At 39.4% G+C, this 19242-nt stretch overlaps 1 protein-coding gene across 7 annotated transcripts in view; it reads right to left on the bottom strand.

The window, feature by feature from the left end:
* TENM2 (teneurin transmembrane protein 2) overlaps nt 1-19242 on the bottom strand; it is a 1200689-nt gene that overhangs the window by 1139779 nt on the left and 41668 nt on the right. For 5 of the 7 annotated variants that reach the window (XM_090064278.1, XM_090064281.1, XM_090064282.1 and 2 more), the window contains exon 1: nt 18798-18917. The exons of the other annotated variants lie outside the window; for them this stretch is intronic. The gene's annotated coding sequence lies outside the window, so the exon portion shown is untranslated. Of the gene's footprint in view, nt 1-18797; nt 18918-19242 lie in introns of those variants that run through there. 7 annotated transcript variants of the gene reach the window in all.

Here is a 19242-nt window from a genome sequence, read left to right as displayed (position 1 = left end):
ACTTACTAAATCCAGGCTTGCACATCTCTCCTCTGCCTTTAATAACTGCAGTTCGTCCAAACTCATGTGTCATTCTTCTCTTACCATTTAAAATGTTGCTTAAAATAGGTCCAGCATAAAATGCTACCTGCAATTTCTGATGGAACTCTGGAACCAAACCTAGAAGAACATGCTGGAATAAGCCATGATGGAGGTGACAAAAGTACTCTTTTTTTCCACTGCAAATGATAAAATGCATTCCTGGCTACAGTCAGCAGCAGCTCAGAAATCAAATATGATCATTGCTATATAAACTCTGTGACAAATATTGGGTAACACCTCTTAAGTAGACTTGTGTAAATAAGACTCTTTTATTATTCAGTGGTTGAAAAGCAAATATAAAATAAAATTTAGTTCAGGTTAACCATAAAAGGAATTTATTTTTCCAGCAAAATTAAAATCTGAAAGAAGTTGTTTCAAGTTAACTTGGAATACTTCATTCAATCCAAAACAAAATATTTCATTCTGCTTTGGTAATTGTAACTCTTTTAAAATTTAATTAATTTAGCAATTAAAATGCAAATTTCAAAACAATAACGCAAAAACTTTTCATTTGAAAAGGGGGGAAAAAAGGTTCTACCTTATCTAAAATATTTTCCCTAATTTTTTTCTTTTATCTGAGGCTATTTACAAATTCTAACCGAATTAATATTTCAGCATTCCAAAACCATATTTTTGGGGATATTAACTATTTAGTGTGCGCATACACATGTGTGTGCACGATTCTTTAATTAGGGGTAAATTGAATCTCAGTGATGAAAATATCCATAACTTAATATTGGAATAAATGTCTCATAAAAGTTCCTAACTGGGATGGTGGTACCTAAAACTTGTAGCCAACTAGTATTAGAGCAAAGTTTGACAAAAGGTTAATTTTTAAAAAACTTTTGGAAAAATGTTTTCTAGAGATTTATTAAGCTAATTGTTCCATTTTCTGATGTGCTTCTTAATAAAGAATAAGAGAATTATAAATACATATTTTCTGCCACTTTGAAAGCATTTGATATTTAATGCATTTATATTATTTCTGAAGCCATCCAACAACTCATCTTCCATTCCCTTCCTTCATTTTTTGGTTATTTATTTATTTAAGGCAAGGTTTCTGGAGTATATGGATCCTTTCCCTTTCTACTCCCTTCTTTCCAGAAGCTACGCTGCCCCTTCAGCATCTGCTTGTGACAACTGGCTTCGGCTTCTTCAGTAAAATTAGATCCAGAATACTGATGATCTTACAATTTACATTAAGAAGCAAATAGGTGAGGAGGTCACAAATCAATCATGAAATCATAGCCAAGGTGATGATGGAGGAACTTAATATAATCTTGTCATCTTTTATTTCTTATTCAATGTTTTTCTCTCTCACACAGTACCACCAACAACCATCAATTCACACACAAAGCACTATCATTACTGTCGCCTGTAATCAGTTCCAGCAACAGCAATCAATTTATAGGACACAGAGATTTTTTTTTCCAGTGATGAGATTCTAGATATGAAGCAAGAAGTTTCATCATGAAAAAGATCTCACCAGCCAATGTTTCCATTGTCAGATTCTAATTTCTGTTAGGCAGCAACTAAAGGTATCAACTGCACCAACTCAGTCACCAGAGAGGAGATTTAATATCATCCACATACCAAGGTCACAGACATCCTTACCTTACACATATTCCTAAATGACAATACTAATTGTCTACTTATTAATATATCAGCACTTAAATGTCCAGACACCGCTTTCATTATTAGTCTAAAGAAAACAAAGCTTATGCTGTGCCAAAACATCTGAACTGGCAAAGAGATAAAACATTCAATACATGGAGGAATTTGGGATTATTAGGGATCCAAGAATTTTCTCTCTTTTTCAAATCAATAAAAACAACACAACTAAAGAAAAAATAGTTAAACAATGCAAGGATTTCCCTTTACTACAGCTATACTTACTAATAAAAGAGAAAAATGCAGGAACTCTACATGGTTATGAAGATTTATACACAAGACACTGATCTTAACTACCTTCTGCCTTGCTTAGTGTTTACTCCTGTTAGATTCATAAATCAATTTGAATAATGCCAGTTGGCCAATACTGACAAAAGTCATAAGCAACACTCAGCTAACAGTTATCTGAGTGAAATGAGCTGAAATACATATAGAGGAAGGTGCTCAAGCTTCTAACACTGCAGGCCAGATAAGTGGCACAGTGGCCAGATCAAGCCCCACCATTTCAAGCCCATGCACCAAGGGTGGCCCCTGAGACCAACCAGCACCCCATGCACCAGGATTGGGCCCCGAGATCTGGCAGTGTCCCTGCTCAGCCCCATAGGCAGAGAACTGGTACCCAATCTAGCACCTTTGGCCTAGGGCTCCCCCCCAGACTGGATGACAGTGCTAGGGGCCAGATCTGGTTCAAACCAGGGTTCAAGCACCCCTGGCACAGAGTATTTAAAATCACCACATACACTTGTTATAGTGTTGCCCCACTTTTCAAAAATTAGTTAAAAAAAAGCAAAAAAAGTATAAAGTACTAAAGAGACTTCCAAGGTACAACACTTCATTCATTATACCACCCAATTTGGAAGTCTAATATTTTGTAGGGACATTTTAAAAGAATGTTTGTAAAGGGTATAATGTAGTTGCATCCATGACTTCTAACAGAGTATGTGTTATAAACAGAGCCGTTGCGAGAAGTCTCTCTCCAAATGAATTGTACTTAGGTGTCATTTTGCACTTCCTGTTCCAGTTACATATGCATAGTTCTTTAGGCAAATGACTATTAGAACTCAAATCCATATGCATAATTGTTTTGGAATGCACCATGGAACGTAGCACTCACAGCTGTGTTCAGGGATTTAAGCCTTCTCAGCTTACTTTTCTATAAACTACAAATGAATCAGCTAATAAAGCGGGTATAAATTGATTTCCAAAACTCAAACTTTCTACACTAATTCTACCAAAAATTCAGCTCATCTGTCAAAGACAGAAGAGGCTCCAGTATCACAGAAATCTAATACTAATGAGGATAATGGGTGTAGCAATAAAACCCATTTAATCCTAAAATTTAAATCTACCCATACCAATCAAGTTCTGACCTCCAACATCTTTGCTGTACTCTGGTTTTTTTTGTTCTCTAATGCATACCCATTTTTTTTTATTTTGTTCTGCCAATGAATTAGTTTTCAGAATTCTTTATAAATTCTATAAAAGTAATATATTCATCTGCAGTATCACCTAAACTACAAGGAAAAAAATAAACATTCACTTAAATTGCTATCCTTTTCTTCGTTTTCCTTTTCTTTCTGAAAATGTCTGACAAACCATTGAATTTAACGTTAAAATACCTAATATATTTTAACCCCACAATCATGACAATCTACCTACCAAAGACAGCATAGCAGGATCCTAACATTCCCTGCAGCTTTCAGGCTGAACCTCTGAAGCCGTGAACATACCCTATAGTTCATGCAAGAACCAAAAGGAATTGTTCAATTTTACATGATTTTAACAAAGTCAAAATGAAGGTTCAGGGAAGACTACTGGACACCAAACGGAGCAAGCTCACCAATCCCAAACATGCCTGCACTTCCATCTTGTTAGAACTTTATTACATGCTGCTATGAACTTGTTTTATTTTAAGGTTACTGAAAAATGTGTTCTATTCTAGCAAGCAGCTTACCAAAATAAATGCTCAGCTAAGTGTCCTACTCTTAATTTGTATTATTATGATTGCACTAGCTAATTGTCAAGAATGATGGGGGGTGTGGGGATGGGATGGAGCCTCCAGGGAGTCGCTGATTCTAGGCAGCAAGGGGGCAGGGCCAGTGGTGCTGGCCTAGCCCCCCTGGATCCATGGCCACTGCCTCTAGGGAGGAGGGGTGGGGGCAGGTGGGGAAGGAGCCCCATGTCTACTCCCACCCCCCCTGCTCATCAGGCCTTCTCCTCCCCTCCTCCCACTGCCACAGCAGGCCCAGGCCTACTCCCTCCTCCCCACCCTGCTGCTTTGGGTCTGGGCCCACCTCATGCTGATATCTGCAAGGAGTAGGGAAGGGGGGTGAGACCAGTGCCACTGGACTCACCCCTGCCCCAGCTCTGTCCACTCCGCCCCCACCATCATGGCCATGCTCTGGTCACCATGTCCTGTCCCAAATCCTCTTGGAGCACTCTGATTGGTTGTCTTGGACAACCAATCAGATTGTGAATAAAAGGTTACAGACAGACATACTAAGGCATTTATTTATTTATATATATATTATGATCAGTAGCAAAACTAGAGGTATTAAATGAACTTCAGTAGTAAGAAAAACAGAATCTTTCCAAAATGAAACAGGCAAACAACTAAGCTGATAACAGATATATAATTATCATACATTCCTTAAAGTGTCTTACTCTAATGGCAATTTCACAAATTTTGGGGGGGATGCTGCTGATACAGTCATCCTTGACAGGTTCTTTTGGGACCCTGGGCAAATTATAAGGCGACATTTCAAAAGAGTTCATTTCCTACAACTGGGTCCAGATGCATGCTGAGCTCTTGAAAAGAAATCAATTTATAAGCATCATTGAAAGCCTATAAGAGTTTTCATGCTAAGGTCACTTAGGTGCTTTTGAAAATTTATCCCAGAGTAGTTGCTAAACACTTTTGCAAATCTAGCCCTAATTTATGAATGTTGAGTACTTAAAAACCTCACCCCAAAGTCTCTGAAAATGTAATCCTTGATTTTTGTACACCTCAGTTCCCCCTCCACAAAACTGGAAAACAATCTATCTTTCCAGTTTGTAAGATCATAGTTTATATATTCTTACTGTATTTTTGTACACTTAACAATTGAGCTGAAAAAAAGTACAACTTTAATAAACAAATAACATTATTAAAGCATTTCTAAAAATCCATTGCATGAAAAAAATTGAAGTTTTAAAAAGAAACAGTAATACTATAAAATGTATCTTATAAATTTGCTTCTCAATTATCTCACTGAGATGAGAGAAAAGTAGAAGCCAAGAAAAAATATAATAAAAACTCAAATTGTATTTTAATGTGTTATTTGTTTTAATAATATGACCTCTGGCTAAAACTAATAAACCCATTTTGGAAATAGTGATAATATTAAAAAAATACTCAAAAGGCTACTTCACGTTAGCAAAGTCAAGAATAATTCAGCACTAGAGCAATTTCTTAAATAATGTTAATGCTAATTATATTTTGTAAAATAATTAATATTACTTGCAAAATGTGAAAATATTTTATAAATCCATTATATGAAAAAAGACTTTTCATTCTAGTTAATACAAAATTAGATTAGGTAATAATAAGAAATGAAATTTCGGATCTTTAAATACAAGTATTTAAAAATCAAATTAAAAATGAATAATTAAAAAAAAATTGTTCAAATACAGTCTTCAGGTTTTTTAGCACAAACTGTACAGGCACTAATTGTTTAAAAGACAAACTCACTTTCAAACTCTTTTTCATGTATGCTTATTACTTTCTGCTTTCTATCAAACATACTAAGTACATGTAAAAAAAAAAAAATAGCTGGGGATTTTACAATTCACTTATGATTCAATGTAACCCAAGTCCAAAATGAAAAAAAGTATTTCATGTCAACCATTTACCATTGGCCTTGATTTTATTCTTTACACCTAATCTTCCAAATCTTCTGTGCACAGAATTCCAACAGGTGTTAAAAAAGATTTCAGACTAGGAGGAGCCTGCTGAATTCAGGACCTCAAATCTGATGATGTGGAACAAACTATGCAAAAGCTCCAACTATGCAAAAAACTATGCTAAGGACCATATAAAACCTCCTCATCTACTGATTGAAGAAAACAGCCTGATATAGCATGAATAATAAAGCTATGCATCATAACTTACAGACAGATGCACATGCACACATACACACTGAAAAACTATATTAAGGTTTCAGAAATCATGCACTCAGAAGTTATAAATTGACAGAAATAAGCTTGCCTTCAGAGCTTTAATTCACTCTCCTAGGCTAACAGAAATTAGACACAAATCAATACAAAGTAATCAGAAAACAGTTCAGATCTGTAACGCAACAGAAGTTCAGTGCATATAAACCACTTTCAAAATGGCCAAAACTGGTTTAAGATAAGTCTGATACATCCATGCAGGTTTAACTGATTTTGGTTAAATCACATTATTGAACTTCTGTCCCAGATCCCCTCCAGATTCAAGTTCACTCACAGCCCCTCAGCATCCCAGAATGCTTTGCACCTGACTCATAACATATCCCTACCCCCACCCCTTGCAGGGAGGGTGGGCTAGCTTTGGCCCAAGCTGTCTGCTCCAGTTTGGCAGGGAGGCATGCTATAGCACCCCTCCCAGGTTCTAGCCCAAACCACTGCAGACATGTAACTGCATTTCCAGAATGAATCGTGAATGTCTGTTCACTTGCTTATATCAAGTTCCTACACAGCTTAGACTAACCTGAGAAGACTGAATTGATTCAGCCTTGGGCTTTTTGACTATCTATACTTAGGCCTTGTGTATTGGAATTGTCTTGAATCTCACTAAACACCTCGTCTCAATCTATTACTTTTCCTTCCCAAAGTCCAGCTTTTGTCCCATCTACATTTTACTCAAATGGATGGCTTCTCCATCATGCACATGTGCATATGGGAGAGGAAAGGCCACTGAAAGAACAGGAAAGATGCCTCACTCTCAGGATATATGCAGACTGCATTGTAGAAGATGTGTCTACATTAAACTAGCAAGCCTGGATACTGTTAGCAATATAGCTATAATAGTATAGAGCTTTGTATGGACTTGTATATCCAGGAGTCCTAACTGAGTTTTATATTTAAAACTAACTAACTCAGGAGCCACTACACTGTAGTCTGCGATATAAACACACAGGCCAGATCCAGTGAATCTGCAAGCTAACATAAAACAACTGAGAGCAGTCATTACAGGGAAAAGTTTGATTTTGATCTTGTAGTCCTGAATGACATGAGGATAGTGAACGCAAAGTCTGGTCTATACTAGCTGCTGTAAGAGGACGGACTGTAATGTTTACCTAGCAACTTTGAATGCATGAACTACAATTACATGAAAGTTAATTACTTGGCTACATTTGCATAGGCGCTCCCAGGAATGGCAAAAGGCTTATCCCTGACAAAAAAGCCAAGCCCCAGCCAAGTTTCAAGTCCTTTATCCAAGAGAACTTTTTTTTAGAAAAGGCTGAGGTAGACACTAAACAGAAAATTGCCATTTGAAGGTTTAAAAGCTGGTAAAGTTATAAGGATCTCAGAACAATGGTGAATGTCAGGCAATCTTAATAAAAGGCAGCTCTAGTGGCCCCACTTGTAGTATACACACAGTAAAAAATTAAATGTATAGTTTAAAACAAAGGAACAAAACCCATACCTCAATATTACATTGGTGAAAGAAAGAAAAATACAGAACTCCATGTGATAGATAGTAATCAAATCACTTAACATGCTGATGGAAGATCTTTAGGTGATGGGTATGATTTAAGAACCTAAAGAGATTGCAATGTACACATGCAAACTGTCAAATATTTTATGCATTTAGGAGACCAACTGCATCAAAATCTGGACTACTGTTTTCTGCCACTGTTAATATGATATCACACTTTTACAAGAAAAGGTCCTAAATGAGGCATGGTTTAATCTAAACTGGGAAATGTACCTTTCTATACCAGCTGTTCATCTCCTGTAGTTTGAAGCCACTGTGTTGGATGCAGGGCAACATAGAAACTTTATTCTGTTCCCAGTAGTTTTGTATACTATCCTCAAGCAGAAGACAGGACACAGGGGGGAACCTCAGAGACTGACTGATTCAGAAAAATGTAATCTTTCACGGCCATTGCCTACAAAAGCTTATCCTACCTAACTCGGATATCTATTGTTATTATTGCTGTAACTGTTCACCAAATATCTCTCCTATGTTTAAGGAAGGCTGTCTCCCCATAATCTTTCAGCATCACAAGGAAACCGCCCTTTTATAAAGGTACAGTTTGTAGCAGCTGGATAGGCAGCTGTACCTGCTCACAGTTGTATCTGGCAGTCTCTTTCTTTATGACAAGTCAGAAACTGTGACCAAGAGGGAAAGTATAAGAGGCACGAGGAGGTTCTGGCTATCCACCTTGTACAGGCTCAGTAAGGCCATTCACAACAAAATGCAATGCAAATACCACTGCAATTACAGAGGCTAATACCATATTTACTCAAATACAAGACGAGATCCACCCACATCTCCCCAAATCAGCATGAAGAGAAAAGCTCCTCATCTCACATTTATAGACAAAGCAATAAATAAATAGCCTAACACTAAACTGATGCCAAAAGCAGCATGTCCTCAATAATAGGAACTAACTATTAAGTTGATTAAATACAGACAACATCGAGCATAACTATGAAAAATATGGCCTATACTGAGCTAATATACTGATAGGAACCTACCACAAGGACAGGTTAGTAGAGCCCATCTGAATACAATATATGGTTGTGGAGCGCATCTGAATAAAATATGTGGTAGCACCCACAGTGCTCAGCCCTACTCCTCTCCCCACCCAGCTCAGGCTCTTTCAACTCATGAGCCAACACACAGCATACACTTCAACTTCCTCTCCACTCCCACTCTCCACAGCCACCCACATCTACTGAGCAGTACTGAGCTATAGGGACACCATGGTTTGAAATACTGTTGACTCTGATGGGGCCCAGTCCAGTGAACTATCTGATAAAAAGCAGGAGCACATAATTTGCCCTATAAGTAGATACCAAAGTGCTGCTTAAAAGTGTGTTTATGGTGTATCTGTGCTAAAAAAGGTAAGATGCATCAATTATGGATGAACTAAGTCCATGGGCGCCTGTAGTAATTTGCCTATATGTTTCTTTCCTACATGTTTCTTTCAAAGTCAGTTTTACCAAACTTGTCCTTTGCTTCCACGTGCTCAGGGAGAGCAGGGTCTGACAGTAAGGGGAAGAAGGGTCTGCAGGGAGAAAACACAGGTGCTGCAGAGGGCAAGGGTACCACCTGACAACCCAAATTTATTTTCCCTGCTGTAGCAGTGGGAAGGGAACAAATTAAATGCAAACATCCAATACTACATTCTATACGTGGAAAATTATAACAGTTATAAAATGTCGATATATTGAATATAATTATTGGGTAGGGATCATCTTATATTTCAGTAAGTATAGTAGTTTGGTCCAGATTATCTATAGCTTCCAGGTGCATTTTAGTCAAATACAAAATACTAAGTCAAATATAAAAAAGTGGTTCACACTACCTTCTCTACTATAGGAAAAATAAACTTTTCAGAAAATAGAAAGTAACAAAGTTTTTGATAGTTTATTCAATAAGACATTTTTTAAAATCCTGATTTACTCTCACATTTTTCAGCTAATTCAGACATCTAAATGTAAAGTTAAATACTCTGGCACACGTGCATTCGTGGAGCACTTTATGTCCACAAACCAGTGAATGGATTTCATTCATCCATATCCGTAACATTTTCATCCATGACGGATACGATATGGAGAAATATACATTTATTAAGCCAAGTATAATTCAAAGCAAGTTACTAATATTACAAATTAGTGCTGTTCTTCATTATATGTTTAACAGTTTCAGAACAGCATGCATGTAAAGAACAAAACGGGGTAAAAATTAAGATGGGATAAAAAGAGTAGAGTATAAAGGGATTTTTTATAAAACTAGTTGACTGTTACTCAGTTATGCCTGACAGATGGTAGGCTTATACTTTTTCATACAATCCTATTACAAGAATTTCTCTGGTACCCCCAGAATTCCTCCTATTCTACCAGTCTCCACTTTGGTAGCTTCCAATGTGAAATTAGGCATCTCTCTTTTTTTTAACTAGGAATCCCTCCTATACAACTACACTGAAAACCATCACTGAAAACACTGTAAAAACTGGAGGGGTAGAACCTGCCGAAGTCTAATCAAGTAACAGAAAATAACTCTTCACAAATTAATTCTCTCTCTCTTGGCTGCTATAAGGACAGATGATACAGTTACAAGTCCTTGTTAAACAAAAAAACAAGAAGATTCAAAATATGATGCTATGAATAACCATCCAAAAGTGAAAACTACTTCCCCAGAACAGACCATATTAGACCCTGCATTGAGATACTTCATCTCCAAGTACGCGGTGCCTAAAGCCAGACTGACTGACAGCAAGAGCCTGAAGAAATGTATTATACAGCACCTCAAAGGATATCTCTGCTCTCAAGCACATTGTAGACAAAGATCTTATGAGCCGAGACAGGGGGTGCCTGCAGGGTGACTTCAGTGCCTCATTTCTGCATTTGGTGTATGTGGATTTAGAGTGGGTGGGCAAGGCAAGCTTCTCAGCAGCTCTCCCAAGTGTGTCAGAAGCAGCACAGGCATACCCCATGATATCCAGGAGTATAGGGGATGAAGATTTTGTGAAAAAAAAAGAAACAGCTACACATAATATACCTACCTAGAGAAACGACATCTAGTTTGTATTATTTGTTGCTTGGCAACAGGATGATGCTATGAATTTTTGAGGTTATTATAGATATCGGACTGAAAGGATAGAAACTTCTTGAATTTCCCCTTGCCCCCTTAATGTAGAGATGTAATAATTTCTTCTTTTTCTATAGAGACTGAAATGGCTAATTCCTGAAGATATGCATGAGATGGCACCAAGTACGTACAGGAGAGTCCACTGGGGGACTTGACACTGGACAAACTGATATTTTTCCACTCTGAAAAACATTTAAAGGTGGAAAGAAAGGCTGAGTTTGGAGGCCCAGTCCCTGGAAACAACCATAAAGGGACTGTCAGAATGTCAGCCCAGGGATATATCTTTTGAGGGAAGACTTTAGAAGATTTCAGAATCCATGTAGATACATAAAAAATTAAGTCCTTTTTCAAATTATACAACAATCACTGGTTTTAAGAAAGCATATCATCTCCTCATTCACAAAGGTTCTGGATAGGTCCTTCTCACTTCACCCATGAAAGAATTAATTATTCTGGGCCAATCAGCTGTGTTCATTAAAGTCTCATACAAAGATATGTTATAGTACAATATACGGATGGCCACATAGGAAAGCAGGTTTGTATAAAACACTGGATATTTTGGTTTGAAATGCTACTATGGAAACCTTATCTGCAGCCAGATACATACACAGATATTTTGTTCAGTGGGAGAAAAAGCCATTTAGGTACCACCTTGGAGTGCCGAGGCTTTTATTAGCACTATAGTTACTAAATATTAGAACATAACTAAAAAGATTTCAGCACTTGAAGACATTTCAGTTCGCTTATAAAAGAGACCATTAAAAGTACATATACATTTATACTTACATGGGAGATAATTTATTTAAGGTCTGTGATAGGATAAGAGAAATCTCACACTTGCTCTGGCAAGAGTTTGGTTACCAGGCTTAGAAAGAACAGCTAGCAATAGAAAAATGTATTGTGTATTAATGACTGCTGGATCTCTGAGCCTGTCTTATCTATGAGGTTCCCTCTTTGGAATGTGAAAAGTATCCTAATACTATAAAAGCCTTTGTCTGTCTGTCTGTCCGTCCATCTGTAATGTTTTATTCATACTGATTGGTTGTTTCAGTAAGCATTGTGATTGGCTCCTGAGACAACCAATCAGAGTGCTCTGCACAAACAGAAGCGCCACCCTGTGGCAGGGACTAAGGGGCTGGAATGGGGAGACTAGGCCAGTACCCTGGCCTTGGACCTTCATCCTTGAAGGCAGAGGGGGCAGCGGGGGTGTCATAGCGCTGCCATGACAGTGGGGACTAAGGGGCTGGAGCAGGGGGGTGAAGCCAGTGTTGCTGGCTTTGCCCCCCACCCCACTCCAGCCCCTCAGTCCCTGCTGTCATGCTGGCACTGTCCCCCAGCACAGCCAGAGTGTGGGGGCACAGGCAGCAGTGCTAGCCTTGCCCCCTCCATGGCCCTGCTCCTTGGAGGCAGAGGGGGACAGAGAGAAGGGGAAACGGGGCCCAGACTCAACACAGCAGGGGGAAAGGGGGAAGTCAGCGGGAATAGAGATGGATGAGAAGCAAGGTCAGGGCTGGACGTGGGCCTCCACCCCCGCCCCCTCCCATAATGGCAGGGACTGAGATGCCAGAGTGGGGGGGGTGCGCACTGAGCCAGATGCAGGGAGGGATGGGGTGGCCCATGGGGTCAGAGGCATTGCAATGGCGGTGCGGGGTGTTGGGTGGCACTGCTCAGTCCCTGGCCAGCCCGTATCTTCTTAAAGTATATGAAAAAGCATGACCATGGACATGGGGAATTCAAGGTTTCAGCGAGAGGAAATCAGATTTCTACCAGGTTGCAAGACTCAGTAGTGCCTGAATTCAGACAGCTCCTTCATTTTCAGGCTGAGTCCCCCAAGTGCCTACAGCTAGACTTCTGGACATGATCAAAAATTATGCAGTTCAATCACTTAGACACCTTAACTCCTGTCTAAGTTCTGATGTAGCGAGGTTTGACTCTTGACTTCCAGTAAGGACCTTATAATTCAGTGATATCTATGCAAGTAAAGCTAAAACAAAAATAACAGCACAGTGCCTCTATCTATATTGGCTAAGTATAGACAGTCAAAAAACCTGAGGCTGAGTTGATTCAGTCTTTGGTGGTTAATCTAAGCTGCAAAGATTGAACCAATAAGCAAATGAACAGACATTCACTTTTGATTCAGAAAATGCAGCCACATGCCTGAAGTGGCACAAGCCAGAAGCTGGGGCATGGCTCTCTGCCACGTAGCCAGCATGGGCTGTGTGCTTATTTATATCGCTTCTCGGCCTCTTGAAGGCTCAGATGGAGCGGAAACATTTATTCCTGCTGCCCCACAGGTGTCTAGGATTTGCAGTCCACAATCACAGCAGCAGGACTCTCCAGGGTTGCTCATCACTTCCTCTTCCTGTTTCCAGGAATCTCTGGGATTTGTAGTCCACAGTTGTAGCCAGCACTAACTAAGCCAGCAGGACAAGGCAGCTCTGTACTCAGGGGAAGGTGAATTTAACGCCCCCCTCTCTGGCCCCAGCCAGAGGTTTGCCAGGGAGGAGGAGAGCAGTAAGCCAACCAGTGATGCCAGTGAGCCAGCCCTCACTGCTCCAGCTAGGGAGCAGAGGGGCAGGGCCAGCCCTGTTCTCTGGAGCAGACAGCACAGCCCAACCCATGGCTGCATAGCATGCTGGGGGGACTGCGATTTAACTTGAACAAGGAGGGGTCAAGGACAGAAGTTTTATAAACTGATTTGACCTAAATCAGTTAAGTCTGATGCTACATTCAGCTAGGTTCATCTCAAACCAGTTTCAGCCATTTTGAAACTGGTTCATGTGCACTTTACTTCTGTTCTCTTACAGGTTTAAACCAGTTCTGATCACTTAAACTGGTGTATGTGTAACTTCTGTCCCTAGCCCTTCTGCTCAATTTCCTAGTGATTAGAGCATTCACTCAGGAAAGTTCCAGGCCCCTCCTCATTCTAAGATAATTTAAAGCAACATTCAAGGGCCCCATAACACTTGGCTGCCCTTTGGTTCACCTTCAACAGGAGTAGTAGAGAGTGCCCTCACCTAACCCATTCTATAGGCTGGTTGTTAGGACATTCCCCTGCATATTAGACGATATCTTCCATGAAACACACTTTAAAATCCTGATGTATACACACACTTTTCAGCCAGTTCAGAATGAAAAGCAAAAGGAGGCATGCTTCCATAGCCTTGTATTTACAGACATTCCATGTTAGGGGACATGGAAAAAGGGTCCTGGATTATGGTTCCTACAACTACATTCATTTTTATGACCTATGACCATCTAATATTATATATAAAATGTACAAAGCATCCTTGGAAGACGGATTCATGTTGTTATGGCCTAGTGACTGTGGCATTTATCATAGGTGAAAAGAAATCCAAGTTCCAGTCCCTGCTCCCAGGATTATTCTCCATGTAAAGCAGTGCCTGGAGTTGGTTGACTTGGACTGCTCTTTGGAAATGCTGAAAGGCAAAATTCTACTTTGCCAATTTCATATGTAAGGGTTCTGTCCCCTGCTCCAACTACAGTTTCTGTAATTTCTGAAATTAGTAATCGTTGGACAAAATATGTCAGCAGCATTGGAAATAGGGTTAGGAGGCCAAAACTTAGGACACTCTTGTTTTCTAGGACACTGCACATCTCACTCAGACTCATAAAAAATAGGGCTAAAAGTTATCTAAAGGGGCCATTTAGTCCAAGTCCCTCTTCTAGGTAAGATCTCATCCAGGTGTCTGGCTAACCTGCTCTTAAAATCTTCCAACAACAGACCTGTCTCAGGTTTCTCTAGATAAATGTGTTTCAGTGCTTAGTCACACTCAAAAATCAAAAGTTCCTCCTCATATCTGTCCAATCTATTTTTCTTGCAATTTAAGACTGTTACTGCTCATCAGCCATAGGGAATAGTCTTTTACTATCATCTTTATAATTATCCTTCATGTATTTTGAAGGTTGTTTTCAAATCCCACCTCAGTCTTGACTAAAAAAACAAAAAATGACAGTTCTTCCAAGTTCTTCTTATAAATCATATGTCCTAGACCACTAATCATTTTTGTTACTCAGCTGGACTCTTTCCAATTTGTCTACATCTTTCTTGAGATGCAGTACTCAAAACTACAACAGTACTCGAGGCAAGGCTTCATCACTCCTGAACAGAATGGAAGAACTGCTTCTCCCGACTTGCAGAAGAAACTCCTTCTAATATACTTTAGTATGCTATTGGATTTTTTGCAACAAGAACACACTATTGAATCATGTTCAGCTTGCTGTCCACTCTGACACCCAGGCCATTTTCAGCAGTACTTCAGTTTAACTAGTTGTTCCCCAATACATATTTAAGCATTTGATTGTTCTAGCCTCAATTCAGAAGTTTGCTCTTCTCCTTACTGAATTTCATCCAATTAATATCAGACCATTTCACCATCTATGTCATTCTGAATCCTAGTCCTCTCCTCCCAAGTGTCTGCAACTCCACTCAGTTTGGTAGCATCTGCAAATATATATTAACTAGCCAACTGCCCATCAAGAATGATGGGGGGAGGGGGAGGAGTGGCACAACCAAAAGCTCCACACTGCTGCTGCTCTGCCTCTGGCCCCGTGCCTCCCCCATATCCAGCTCTGTGTGCCCCTCATCTGCTCCAGCCATCATGGGGCAGGTGGGGGACAGAGCCCTGCATCTGGCCCCGCCCCCACCCAGTTCCCCCCACTCCACCCTCTCAGGTTGGGTCCAGGCTTGTTCACACACACACACCCTCAGCAGGGCTGGGGAGGGGGGCAAGGTCAGTACCACTGTCCTCACCCCCACCACTCCAGCCCTGCTGCAAGATAGTGGGGATGGTGCTGCCATGACACCAGGAACTGAGGGGCTAGAGCAGGGGTGGGGGGCAAGGCCAGCAGTGTTGGACTGGTCTCTTTGCTGTGGCCCTAGTTTTTGGAGGCAGAGGGACAGCACCACCATGACAGCAGGGACTGAGGGGCTGCAGGGATGGGGAGAAGGCAGCACCACTCGCACTTCTGTTTGTGCAGAGCATTCTGATTGGATGTTTTAGTAAACATTTTCATTGGCTGCTGAGACAACCAATTAGAGTGCAATTAAAGCATGACAGACAGACAGACAGACGCTTTTATAATACTAGAATTATGCACTGCATATCAATCAGGCTGCCTCCTATTCTGGAGCCAAAACTTCTTTTCTGGGCTGCTGAACACCTTCCTGAGCCATTCACTCAGCTTCAACAGAAGGGCAAAGAGTGTTCTTAGCCACAACTGGGACTTTACTGGGAAACAGATGTTCAAACCCTTTCTGGGTGATGGGAGTCCTAGAACTTTTCTATTCCTTGGGCATTTGTCCTAACTACTGGCTTGCTGATCTAAAAAGGCAGGTGGTCTAAAAGGCTCTCCCTACTCACTAGTCACAGTTTTTTTCTGATAAAATTTTCAGAGACTTGGATTGAATTTGTATAGAACATGGGTTTGGAGTTAGAGAGCTATTACTTGAATAATTTCTCAGTATATACACTCAGCTGACCCTACTCATGCAGGATAAAATTTGTAGTTAAAAAAAAAATCTGTGAATGAAGTACCATCCAGGAGGCAGAACAAAATTAGTCAAGGCTTATGGTCTTAATGTCTGAGGGTTACCTAGAGATGACATATGCAAAGTAAAATTTTGGTCCAAGTCCCCAGCTAAATGTGTAAGAAGCCTACTCCTGATCACTTTCTTAGACCAAGTTATGCTAAAAGGAAAATACCTTTGAGATCAAACTAGATTTCCAAACAACAGAGAGAGAAAGGAGAAGGCAAGAAACTTGTACCCTATTCTTCCTCTTTGTACCAGTCTGTGGAATAAACTGATCATGCTCTAAGAAACTAGGCTACACCCTCTTTTTGAGATTTATATTCCTGGTGCACTCAGGAACAACTGGGATTATCCCTCTAAGTGTCTGGGCACATATGTGGTGCTCACTAACCATAGAAGGTAGTGCGAGGCACAATAAAGATATAACTGGTTCTAACAGATATGCCCATGTTTCTTTTTAAACAATGTGTAAAATGAAACCACAGACAACTCTGATTGGATAGTGACAATACTAAAGTCCTGAAAAATGTAAATAAGCAGGGCCCCCATTATGGTTAAGATAGAAATTCACTAGACTGAGACAGCTCTCTCATGCCTCAACTCAATTTTAGAACAGGAAAACGTTATGAAACATTGCTTCACATTATTTAATTCCTTCATGAAAATATCACATAAACAATTAAAATAACTCATTAAAAAGCATTAGACCATAAATGCATTTTAAAATAATGATTTGAAAACCATTTTTCTTTTATTTACAGGTCAAGACTTGCACTTGAACTTTGTTTCCCCTGCTAGAACAGATATTATCACTAAGACTGAAATCACCACAAGAAATGCAGTTCCATCCTCTGTTTTAGGTGTCAGTGATGTTCATCTTCTCTTGCAAGAAAAACAAAGAAATCATAGTGCACATCCTGAGATGTTAAAAAAAAGTCTCCAAAAAGCATTTTTTTTTTAATTTTAAGGATACATCATAACTTTAGCTAAATATTTAAAACCTTAATTTAAAACCCTTTTTGTTCACCTTCTTAAAATTCATTTTGAACAACTGGCTTTATAAAAAGAAAAAGGAAAAGGATGCAACTGAAATATAAATTGTTCTTAATACTGCCTAGTGCAACTGGGAGCTTTTGGCACTTAACACAAGTTTAAAAATAAATTTACCCAAAGAACAATTTGTGTCTTACTTACCATTAGTTTTACACCAAAAGTATCATCACTAACTTGATTCCCGTTTCAGTGATGTCAACTGCAATCATTTAAATATGAGTCGAGCACAAAAAACAAACCCTACAACACTACATTTACATCCTATTTAATTTTCAGTCCTGTAATCACTTACTTGTGTATTTGACTTTATATATGTATTTGACTTGTTAAAGCAATCCCTGGACTTCAGAGGAGGACTAGGGATTGCTAGGGATCTCAATTCAAGGAAAGAATTTAAGTAATTTTAGACAATTTTATGAATTAAATCCCATGTAAAAAAAGGCTAATCACATACTTAAGGCAAGATTGAGGCCCTACATCAATATATGAGGAGACTCAGGCCAGAAACAATGATATAACAACTGAAATAATATGATAGATTATATCTTCAGTATTTTTTTTTTTAATTTTGATACAACTGTAATTCTCAATGATTACTTCTTAACGTAAGGTGACAATCTAGTCTCAGTGCTGATTAGCAGTTGATGGGATCACCTGACTGACTGACCATTTCACCACCAGCTAAATCTCAGGTGGGGGGAGGGATATATAAAAAGCTAGAGCAATTTTTATTTACTTTTAGGAAGAGAAACATTTTTGTCAAATCATTAATTTTCAAGGATCCTATTTTAAGCTTATCAATAAGATATAAGAAATATACAGGTGAAAGTGGTGCACAATTTGTAACGGAGAAAAATTAAGTCAAACGAAAAATGTTAAATCTCTGTAGCATGCAATGGTACAGCACTATATTGCAGTAGCTTCCCTGTTATTAATATAATTTTTTTTCATCAGAATATACATTTTTATAATAAAGGTTTTTTTAACACCATTCAACACCAATGTTTGGATTATAATCAAAATTAATTTAAAAAAAAAAAATACAGATGGAAACTACATTGGGCTCCAGCAGCTTTGGCAACTTAGAGGACTCAAATCTCAAAAGTTCCATTGTACCGCATCTGATTGTACATCCTAAAAAGGAACCTGATACCCTCTGAAGAAATTATGGACGGCTTATAAGCCACCAAATCTCTGACCTCTCTATTCCTTTACTCAGTTGTATGTTGTGAAATATGCAGTGTTTCAGATTCATCCCTGGTGGAACTCTGTTGAAGTTAGTGGAATTTTGACAGGGATTAATTTGTCCTGATAAGCGTTAAATCCTGTAGTTCCTCATGAAAAAGGGTTTGGTCAGTGTAATTTTCAGCTAAATTTAGAAGAAATAAATTGGAGATCAATGCCCCCACAGTGAGGGAAGGATCGCGGCTGGGACAAGCTGTCCAGCTGGGGCAGAGGGGGAGGGACAGGACTTAGGGAGGGGGACTCCACTACTGCATGCCACTGCATGCTGCTGGTCCAGGAGGACATGGAAGAGGGTATGTGCCTCCGCCGCTCCTTCCTTCCCCACTCTGCCCACCACAACAGACTTACCAGCTGGAGGCAGCTGTGTCCAGCGTGGTCGAAGACAGCTGCCTGTTTAGTTTATGGCCAAATCTTCAGATTCGAATCAACCAAATAGAATTGGGACAGCGAGTTGAATCACCAAATCGAATCACTGTCCCTCTGAAAAAAATCGGCCAAATTTGAATCAAATACTCGTTGCTTTGCACAGGCCTACAGGTTTATACTGCACAACCAATTCAACATTTGTTAGTCCTGCTGAGAGCCAAGAGCCAGATAGAGTATTATACTAACAAAGTTACATTTTTTCTAGTAGAAGAGCTAGCTCACGTGCCTGTATTTTGTTATGTCAGATTCCAAAATAACTCCCTGAGCAATAATTTAGTTTTTATTCTGGAAGAGAGGGCATGCTTCTTTTTGGATGTAAACTAAACTCTTAGCTGACAAATCTGAAATCAAACCATTGATCAAGAAT

The sequence above is a fragment of the Crocodylus siamensis genome, chromosome 10 (genome assembly GCF_052110815.1).
Source record: "Crocodylus siamensis isolate JL-2025a chromosome 10, ASM5211081v1, whole genome shotgun sequence".
In the NCBI taxonomy this organism is placed as follows: domain Eukaryota; kingdom Metazoa; phylum Chordata; order Crocodylia; family Crocodylidae; genus Crocodylus; species Crocodylus siamensis.
Note: the sequence above shows the minus strand (reverse complement) of the source record. Positions and strands in the feature narration are given on the sequence as shown.